This window comes from Garra rufa, chromosome 7 (genome assembly GCF_049309525.1).
Source record: "Garra rufa chromosome 7, GarRuf1.0, whole genome shotgun sequence".
Classification (NCBI taxonomy): Eukaryota; Metazoa; Chordata; class Actinopteri; order Cypriniformes; family Cyprinidae; genus Garra; species Garra rufa.
Genome location: NC_133367.1, coordinates 45,004,543 through 45,014,598, shown reverse-complemented (window position 1 = coordinate 45,014,598; position 10,056 = coordinate 45,004,543).

Here is a 10,056-nt window from a genome sequence, read left to right as displayed (position 1 = left end):
ATTGGCTAAAAGTATTACCTGATATTAAATGTACCAGATATCAAAGGTACAAATGAATGACATGAATAATGGAGCGGCTGATTATGCAGTAGCCATGGCAACGTGGATGATTGACAGGCGCTGAAGTCTATGTTAGGATATACACAATATCTGTCCAGCTGATTGAGTGAGCGAATGAAAACTCGCATACCTCTCCTTCAATATCACAGCGTTATATATGATGTCCAGAGTGACGCATGTTTTCCAGTGGCTGGATTTACAATTATGGGTGTTAGCTATTACTATTGCGCATAGTTGAGGTTAGTGATCTGAACAAAAGCCTGACCATAAGAGTTCAACTCCAGTGAGTCATTACTAGATGAATGCAACCACATAACAATCAACTAAAAACATTGAGAACACCTTAGCAACTGTTCAACAATGCAACGTTAACACAGAACTCCCTAGGAAATGCTAAACAAAACACTAGAAACAATAATACCAACTTCTTAGCAGTTGTTTCATTGTTATGCTGTTAATAATTAGTTTTTAAAGAAAAGGGTGGATATTGTAAATACTGTTAACACTATATCTGCAAAAGTTTTTTTTTTTTTCGGTTCAATAAAAATCCCCAACTTCATACGCCTTTCATTACATCTATAATGTTTAAGTAAAGTGCATTTTGTTCAGATTCCCCATAATTTTATGATTATTTGGATTTAGATTTGCGATTTACAAAACTAATCAAATCATTAAGTGAATCATTTAGTCTGTTTGAAACTATTTCAACTGGTGAAAGTAAAAGTAAAAGTCAACCGAACAATTCATACTTCCGTTAAATAAAAACTTCGCAAAAAAATAAATAAATAAATTGTATGTACGGTACAAATTGTTTATATGGCTCTCTACAGAATTGGTCCAAACTGCTGTCCCACAACCAAAAAAATAAAACACATTTAAAAAGCATTTAAGTATTCAAATCGTAGAAGTTTACTAATATCCTTCTATTATCTACTGAAACCCAAAATTAACCCACAACCATGTGCTGATTAGCATCTTTGAGCTAGGTTCAAATGTATCTGAAATTGTCAACATTGGGTGGAGTTTTAATTTATTCCATAAATTTGTCACTACCGAAAGTCATTAACAAAACATTTTGGTAGTGACATCTTTGTTTTTTTTTTTTTTTGGGTGTTATCCCATAAATTTGTCACTACCATAACAGTTACATCCAAAACATTTGGAGAAGTTTTGGTAGTGACATCTTTGTTTTTTTTGGGTGTTTTCCCATAAATTTGTCACTACCATAACAGTTACATCCAAAACATTTGGAGAAGTTTTGGTAGTGACATCTTTGTTTTTTTTTGGGTGTTATCCCATAAATTTGTCACTAACAAAACATTTGGTGAGGTTTCTGTAGGGACATTTTTGTTTTTTGGGTGTTAGCCCGTAAGTTTGTCACATCCAAAATATTTGGTGGAGTTTCGGTGTCATGCTCCCACACACTATCCATAAACTCATCAATACCGAAACAACCAAAACATTTGGTGGAGTTTAGTAGTGACATAATTGATTTTTGGGTGTTATTACATACATTTGTCACTACTGAAACAGTCACGTCCAGAACAATTTTTGGAGTTTTGCTAGTGACATTTCGGTTTCTGGGTGTTATTCCATACATTTGTCACTAACGAAACATTTGGAGAAGTTTTGGCAGTGACATCTTTGTTTTTTTGGGTGTTATCCCATAAATTTGTCACTAACAAAACATTTGGAGAAGTTTTGGTAGTAACATCTTTGTTTTTTGGGGTGTTATAAAATTTGTCACTAACAAAACATTTGGAGAAGTTTCGGTAGTGACATCTTTGTTTTTTTGGGTGTTATCCCATAAATTTGTCACTAACAAAACATTTGGTGAGGTTTCGGTAGGGACATTTTTTTTTTTTTTTTGGGTGTTATCCCATAAATTTGTCACTAACAAAACATTTGGAGAAGTTTTGGCAGTGACATCTTTGTTTTTTTGGGTGTTATCCCATAAATTTGTCACTAACAAAACATTTGGAGAAGTTTTGGTAGTAACATCTTTGTTTTTTGGGGTGTTATAAAATTTGTCACTAACAAAACATTTGGAGAAGTTTCGGTAGTGACATCTTTGTTTTTTTGGGTGTTATCCCATAAATTTGTCACTAACAAAACATTTGGAGAAGTTTTGGCAGTGACATCTTTGTTTTTTTGGGTGTTATCCCATAAATTTGTCACTAACAAAACATTTGGAGAAGTTTTGGTAGTGACATCTTTGGTTTTTTTTTGGGTGTTATCCCATAAATTTGTCACTAACAAAACATTTGGTGAGGTTTCGGTAGGGACATTTTTTTCTTTTTTTTTGGGTGTTATCCCATAAATTTGTCACTAACAAAACATTTGGAGAAGTTTTGGCAGTGACATCTTTGTTTTTTTGGGTGTTATCCCATAAATTTGTCACTAACAAAACATTTGGAGAAGTTTTGGTAGTAACATCTTTGTTTTTTGGGGTGTTATAAAATTTGTCACTAACAAAACATTTGGAGAAGTTTCGGTAGTAACATCTTTGTTTTTTTGGGTGTTATCCCATAAATTTGTCACTAACAAAACATTTGGTGAGGTTTCGGTAGTGACATCTTTGTTTTCTGAGTGTTATCCCATAAATTTGTCACTAACGAAACATTTGGAGAAGTTTTGGTAGTGACATCTTTGGGGGTTTTTTGGGTGTTATCCCATAAATTTGTCACTAACAAAACATTTGGTGAGGTTTCGGTAGTGACATTTTTTTTTTTTTTTTGGGTGTTATCCCATAAATTTGCCACTAACAAAACATTTGGAGAAGTTTTGGCAGTGACATCTTTGTTTTTTTGGGTGTTATCCCATAAATTTGTCACTAACAAAACATTTGGAGAAGTTTCGGTAGTGACATCTTTGTTTTTTTGGGTGTTATCCCATAAATTTGTCACTAACAAAACATTTGGTGAGGTTTCGGTAGTGACATCTTTGTTTTTTTGGGGTGTTATCCCATAAATTTGTCACTAACAAAACATTTGGAGAAGTTTTGGTAGTGACATCTTTGTTTTTTGGGGTGTTATAAAATTTGTCACTAACAAAACATTTGGAGAAGTTTCGGTAGTGACATCTTTGTTTTCTGAGTGTTATCCCATAAATTTGTCACTAACGAAACATTTGGAGAAGTTTTGGTAGTGACATCTTTGTTTTCTGAGTGTTATCCCATAAATTTGTCACTAACGAAACATTTGGAGAAGTTTCGGTAGTGACATCTTTGTTTTTTTTTTGGGTGTTATCCCATAAATTTGTCACTAACAAAACATTTGGTGAGGTTTCGGTAGTGACATCTTTGTTTTTTTTGGTGTTATCCCATAAATTTGTCACTAACAAAACATTTGGAGAAGTTTCGGTAGTGACATCTTTGTTCCCTTCCGAAGGGAACTCTCACTGCGTCCTCTAGAAGAACACCCAAGAAGAACAGGAAGTGCTAGAGATGGATGAAGACGCTGAGGCTGAATCCTCTCTACCTTCCTGCCCTGCATACGAAGAGCTGCTAGAGGTTATGGACCGCGCCACGGCCAGGCTCGACCTGCCGTGGAAGCGGGCTAGAAAGATAACGCCGCGGGTTCGCCTCGACGAGCGGTATCTTTCAGGCCATAACCACCCAGCTCCGGTGAGTCTCCCATTCCTTCCCGATCTTCATACTGAGATCGAGAAGGGCTGGAAAAAGCCGTACTCGGCGCGCATTCATAGTTCGTCCATGGCGAACTATGCTAATATCGAGGGATTGCGTGACCACGGCTATGAGAAGATGCCCCCTGTTGAAGAGACGCTAGCCTGCTATCTCTCCACAGGGCGGGCCTCCTCTCTCAAGACTCCCTCTCTGCCTTCTCCGGCCCTGCAATTAACATCCCGGCTGAACGGCAGAGCGTATGCAGCAGCAGGTCAGGCGGTGGGTGCACTGCACACCATGGCAGTGCTCCAAGCCTACCAAGCCGATCTGCTGAAAGACCTGGACAACGGTCAGGGTCTTTCTCCTGACCAGGTGGCTGAGCTCCGTCGCACCACGGATCTCGCTCTCCGTGCCACCAAGCAGGCCGCTACCCACATGGGCAGGGCCATGGGGGCTATGGTGGCTACGGAGAGACATCTGTGGTTGAACCTGGCTGATGTCGGGAGGAAAGAGAAGGGCTTTCTTCTCGACGCACCGGTTTCGCCATCTGAGCTTTTCGGTGCCTCCGTCGAGACGGTGGTCGAAAAGTTCAGAGAAGCGAAGACGCGCTCAGCTGCCTTCAAGTCCTTTATCCCTCGAAGGCCCAGGTCTCAGCCCGAACACCACAGGGGTCCTGCGCCGCCTCCTTCTGAGGAACAGAGGCAGGTGCAGAAGGCTAGTGTTGCATCCCGCGCTCCTCCTCCCCCTGCGAGCAGGTCTAGGAGGCGACGCGGATCGAGAGGTGGCAGACAGGATTTAAGGGAAGTCATCCAAGCGAGACAAAATTCTCGCAGGGGTCAGAGTAATACCTAATAAAACCTCTCCTTCCCTCGGTCCAGTCGGGTCGCCATATTAATTCCCCTGTCTCCATTAAAGCTTCCTGCACTCCCCGGACCTATGATGTTCTTTGGTGGTTCTACCTGTATAGAACCCTAATTTACTGACGGTCTGGAATCAGGCGGTCTCTGAGGGGAATCCCGCCTCTTTCTATGAAGCAGGATGCTCTTAAATGGGTGAGTATGATCCGTTTTTTACTTTGAAGGAACTTCATACTGTCTCAGGCCTGTGTATGTTTTCTCTCTCCACAGAAGAAATACGACGAGTCTACGGCAGACGCCCCCCTCTGATCCTATGGATTAAGGTTACGGCAGTGTTTTGCCCTCTCCACTCCACAGGCTGTGCGGTAAACCAACCCTTACAGCATATATTACACATAGGACCTTGTCCTCTTTAAGGTAAGCTCCCTAAGTCTTTCTTGGGTTTGCCCTTGGTATGTTTATGCTGTCCTTTGCAGGCCTAGTGTAGACTTATGCCCTATTGAGACAGGAGCATAACTCCCTAGTTACGCCCCCCTATGGCTGGATAGGCGTGTTGCCTGCAGGGTTTAGGTTGCGTGTTGTATTTTTCCCTCAGAAAAAGGTGGAAACATCTCGACGGAGCACCCCTCCCTTCAAACGGTTGTATGGTGGTGTCCGTCTACACAACACTTGTTCCAGCACTATCAGGCTTCCCCCTTCAGTGGTTAAACGAGCAAAAGGAAATTTTCCTTTCTCCCTAGGTAAGCATCTTAAGATATTTATGGTTAAGATTGCACTAGTATGTTTAACTCTGTTGCAGACGGCCTGCGTGCGAGGATCCGCTTCGTGTCCTCTCCTAAATACGGTTTCCATGGAAACTGAGTGTCTACACCTGTTGAGACAGGCGTTCACTTAAATAGGAGTGCCAGCAGACCGGAGTGCTCGCTGCGAACCCGGAGCAGGTTTGGTTGCTCCCTTTTCTGCGGAAAAGGTTCTTATTTGAGCTCCACCTGGTGACATGCTTTCCAGCTGGGGTCCTGATTCTCGGTCTATTTGGTGTGCGCTCCCCTTTCTGAGGAAAGGGTTTTTAATGTAAATCTGAGCGCCACTTTGTGACTTTCTTCAAGTCGCCTCATTCTAAGCCTGAGGGCTGAGGCAGCACTTGATGTAGGATCTACACCCAGGCTGACGAATGTCTCCCCTACAGAGGGTTTGAGCATCCTTCGGTGTTTAACACCTTAGAAAGCCGTCACTTTAGGATCGATTCTCGCTCCCCAGGCCTAGTTCCACTTCCCTTTCTGAGGAAAGGTTTACGAAGTGTCTGAACTAGGAAGCTGCCCTTATTCATTCCCAGAAACTTTCAAGGCAAACAGTGCTCCCCTTTCTGAGGAATGGGTTTGTTAAGGTTAAGAGCTCACGTTCCTCCCTGTGCGCAGGATTGCTGGAACGCACCTGAGCTCCCCTAATCCAGGGTTTCCTTCAGAGCAACTTCCCAGGACTGAGTGCTCCCCCTTCTGAGGAATGGGTTTGTTAAGGTTAAGAGCTCACGTTCCTCCCTGTGCGCAGGATTGCTGGAACGGACCTGAGCTCCCCTAATTCAGGGTTTCCTTCAGAGCAACTTCCTAGGACGGAATGTTTCCTCCCTCCTGAGGGTAGGAATCTACCAGGGACAGACCTTTGAGAGTTATGGACCTGCTACAAGGATGTTGGCGTGCCCCCTTTCCAGGGTTTACTTATAAGAGCACCACTCCTTGGTGGCCAAGTTCTCCTCCCTGTTTCCCAGGGTAGGAGCTTGACCTTCATGCTTCAGGTTTCTACTCTCCAGCCTTTATTCTGGATGTATGCTCCCCTCTATGAAGGGTAACAGTGAGAGCATTCGCTCCTGTTCGGTTGTGCAGCTCCCCTTCTGGGAAGGGTCTTCTATGAGCGCCAACCCACCTTCGTGAGATTGCCAGACCTTCATACAGGTCGCGTGGACCGGGCTGTGCACGCTTCCCCTTTTCATTAAGGGTTCCCTAAAAGACAGCAGTGCCCCCTTCTGGAGAAGCGATCCTCCCTGTGGATCAGGGTCAGGATTTTTGTCCTCTACTATCGTCCACTATTTCAGGATGGTCTCAGCTCCATGTTCATCTCTGTTGACAGATAGCTTGCGAGCTTCTGTCCAGGGGAGGGTTAGTGTGGCAATCCCCTCACCATCAGGGTCATCCCCTTTCTGTCTCTTCAGACGGCATGGAGCTGATAGTGAAACCCCCTGGGAAAACACTCTCCTTAAATCCGATCATGTCGGTAAGCGTCCCACGCTATGCCTGGGCGTCTTCCAGTTAAAACCACAAGTGTGGTAAGTGCACACACACCTGGGGCACTTCTATAAAATCCACGTGTTGGTAGGTTCCCACCAAGTTTGAGTTCCTCTTTTAAATCCTTTTTGGTATGGGTCACACGTTTTGCCTTGTTCCCATCTATTGAAGTCGGCTCACAACCCCGGTTCCCTGGGTTCGACTCCTTTGATATCTTAGCTGATGTCTGCTGACCATCCACTATTGGGGCGCGCCACTACTAGTGGCCCTTTGAACGGACCCAGGACAGGTTTCTGCCCTCTTATGGGAGCCAGTTCCTGAGGGAACTAGGCCCTATGTTGCGGTAGTTTCTGGTTCTGACAAGTCTAAGTTTCCATCGAAGCTTAGCCGTTTCCCTCAGAAGGAATTACTATAATTCCAAGCCTGAGCTGTGCCCTGGGTTCTACCCAGTCTGTAAGTGGGTAACAGGTCAGGCCTCTGGCCGGGAGGGGTAACGTTTTGACAGCCGTCACCACGTCCTAGTAGGGGCAATTCCTCTCAGAATTGTTGCTTAGTGCTCGCTGGCTTAGCATGCACTCCCCTCAGCATGGCAGCGTTGGTATACCGTTCCCCAAAAGCGCCCTCTAGAGGACGCAGTGAGAGTTCCCTTCGGAAGGGAACGTCTCAGGTTACGTATGTAACCCTAGTTCCCTGAGAATAGGGAACGAGACACTGCGTCCTCTAGGCTTCTTCGCCATGCTTCGGACGATAAAGCTTCAGACTTTGAAGATGTATTGTGTTGCACGGGCGCCTCTTTTATGTTATGGTCGCCCGGTAGTGACGCAACGGCAGCGACTGACGCGCCGCGGTGACGTCATACGCTGGCGCCGGCCATTTCATGTAGTTTTTCTATGCATTCTTCAGACTCGAGGCACGCTGCAGCGTTCCCCAAAAGCGCCCTCTAGAGGACGCAGTGTCTCGTTCCCTATTCTCAGGGAACTAGGGTTACATACGTAACCTAAGACGTTTTTTTGGGTGTTATCCCATAAATTTGTCACTAACAAAACATTTGGTGAGGTTTCGGTAGGGACATTTTTTTTTTTTTTTTGGGTGTTATCCCATAAATTTGTCACTAACGAAACATTTGGAGAAGTTTTGGCAGTGACATCTTTGTTTTTTTGGGTGTTATCCCATAAATGTGTCACTAACAAAACATTTGAAGAAGTTTCGGTAGTGACATCTTTGTTTTTTTTTGGGTGTTATCCCATAAATTTGTCACTAACAAAACATTTGGTGAGGTTTCGGTAGTGACATCTTTGTTTTTTGGGGTGTTATCCCATAAATTTGTCACTAACGAAACATTTGGAGAAGTTTTGGCAGTGACATCTTTGTTTTTTTGGGTGTTATCCCATAAATTTGTCACTAACAAAACATTTGGAGAAGTTTTGGTAGTAACATCTTTGTTTTTTGGGGTGTTATAAAATTTGTCACTAACAAAACATTTGGAGAAGTTTCGGTAGTGACATCTTTGTTTTTTTGGGTGTTATCCCATAAATTTGTCACTAACAAAACATTTGGTGAGGTTTCGGTAGGGACATTTTTTTTTTTTTTTTTGGGTGTTATCCCATAAATTTGTCACTAACAAAACATTTGGAGAAGTTTTGGCAGTGACATCTTTGTTTTTTTGGGTGTTATCCCATAAATTTGTCACTAACAAAACATTTGGAGAAGTTTTGATAGTGACATCTTTGGGTTTTTTTTGGGTGTTATCCCATAAATTTGTCACTAACAAAACATTTGGTGAGGTTTCGGTAGGGACATTTTTTTTTTTTTTTGGGTGTTATCCCATAAATTTGTCACTAACAAAACATTTGGAGAAGTTTTGGCAGTGACATCTTTGTTTTTTTGGGTGTTATCCCATAAATTTGTCACTAACAAAACATTTGGAGAAGTTTTGGTAGTAACATCTTTGTTTTTTGGGGTGTTATAAAATTTGTCACTAACAAAACATTTGGAGAAGTTTCGGTAGTGACATCTTTGTTTTTTTGGGTGTTATCCCATAAATTTGTCACTAACAAAACATTTGGTGAGGTTTCGGTAGTGACATCTTTGTTTTCTGAGTGTTATCCCATAAATTTGTCACTAACGAAACATTTGGAGAAGTTTTGGTAGTGACATCTTTGGGTTTTTTTTGGGTGTTATCCCATAAATTTGTCACTAACAAAACATTTGGTGAGGTTTCGGTAGTGACATTTTTTTTTTTTTTTGGGTGTTATCCCATAAATTTGTCACTAACAAAACATTTGGAGAAGTTTTGGCAGTGACATCTTTGTTTTTTTGGGTGTTATCCCATAAATTTGTCACTAACAAAACATTTGGAGAAGTTTCAGTAGTGACATCTTTGTTTTTTTGGGTGTTATCCCATAAATTTGTCACTAACAAAACATTTGGTGAGGTTTCGGTAGTGACATCTTTGTTTTTTTGGGGTGTTATCCCATAAATTTGTCACTAACAAAACATTTGGAGAAGTTTTGGTAGTGACATCTTTGTTTTTTGGGGTGTTATAAAATTTGTCACTAACAAAACATTTGGAGAAGTTTCAGTAGTGACATCTTTGTTTTCTGAGTGTTATCCCATAAATTTGTCACTAACGAAACATTTGGAGAAGTTTTGGTAGTGACATCTTTGTTTTCTGAGTGTTATCCCATAAATTTGTCACTAACGAAACATTTGGAGAAGTTTTGGTAGTGACATCTTTGTTTTTTTTTTGGGTGTTATCCCATAAATTTGTCACTAACAAAACATTTGGTGAGGTTTCGGTAGGGACATTTTTTTTTGGGGGGGGGGGGGGGTGTTATCCCATAAATTTGTCACTAACAAAACATTTGGAGAAGTTTCGGTAGTGACATCTTTGTTTTTTTGGGTGTTATCCCATAAATTTGTCACTAACAAAACATTTGGTGAGGTTTCGGTAGGGACATTTTTTTTTTTTTTGGGTGTTATCCCATAAATTTTTCACTAACGAAACATTTGGAGAAGTTTTGGCAGTGACATCTTTGTTTTTTTGGGTGTTATCCCATAAATGTGTCACTAACAAAACATTTGAAGAAGTTTCGGTAGTGACATCTTTGTTTTTTTGGGTGTTATCCCATAAATTTGTCACTAACAAAACATTTGGTGAGGTTTCGGTAGTGACATCTTTGTTTTTTGGGGTGTTATCCCATAAATTTGTCACTAACGAAACATTTGGAGAAGTTTT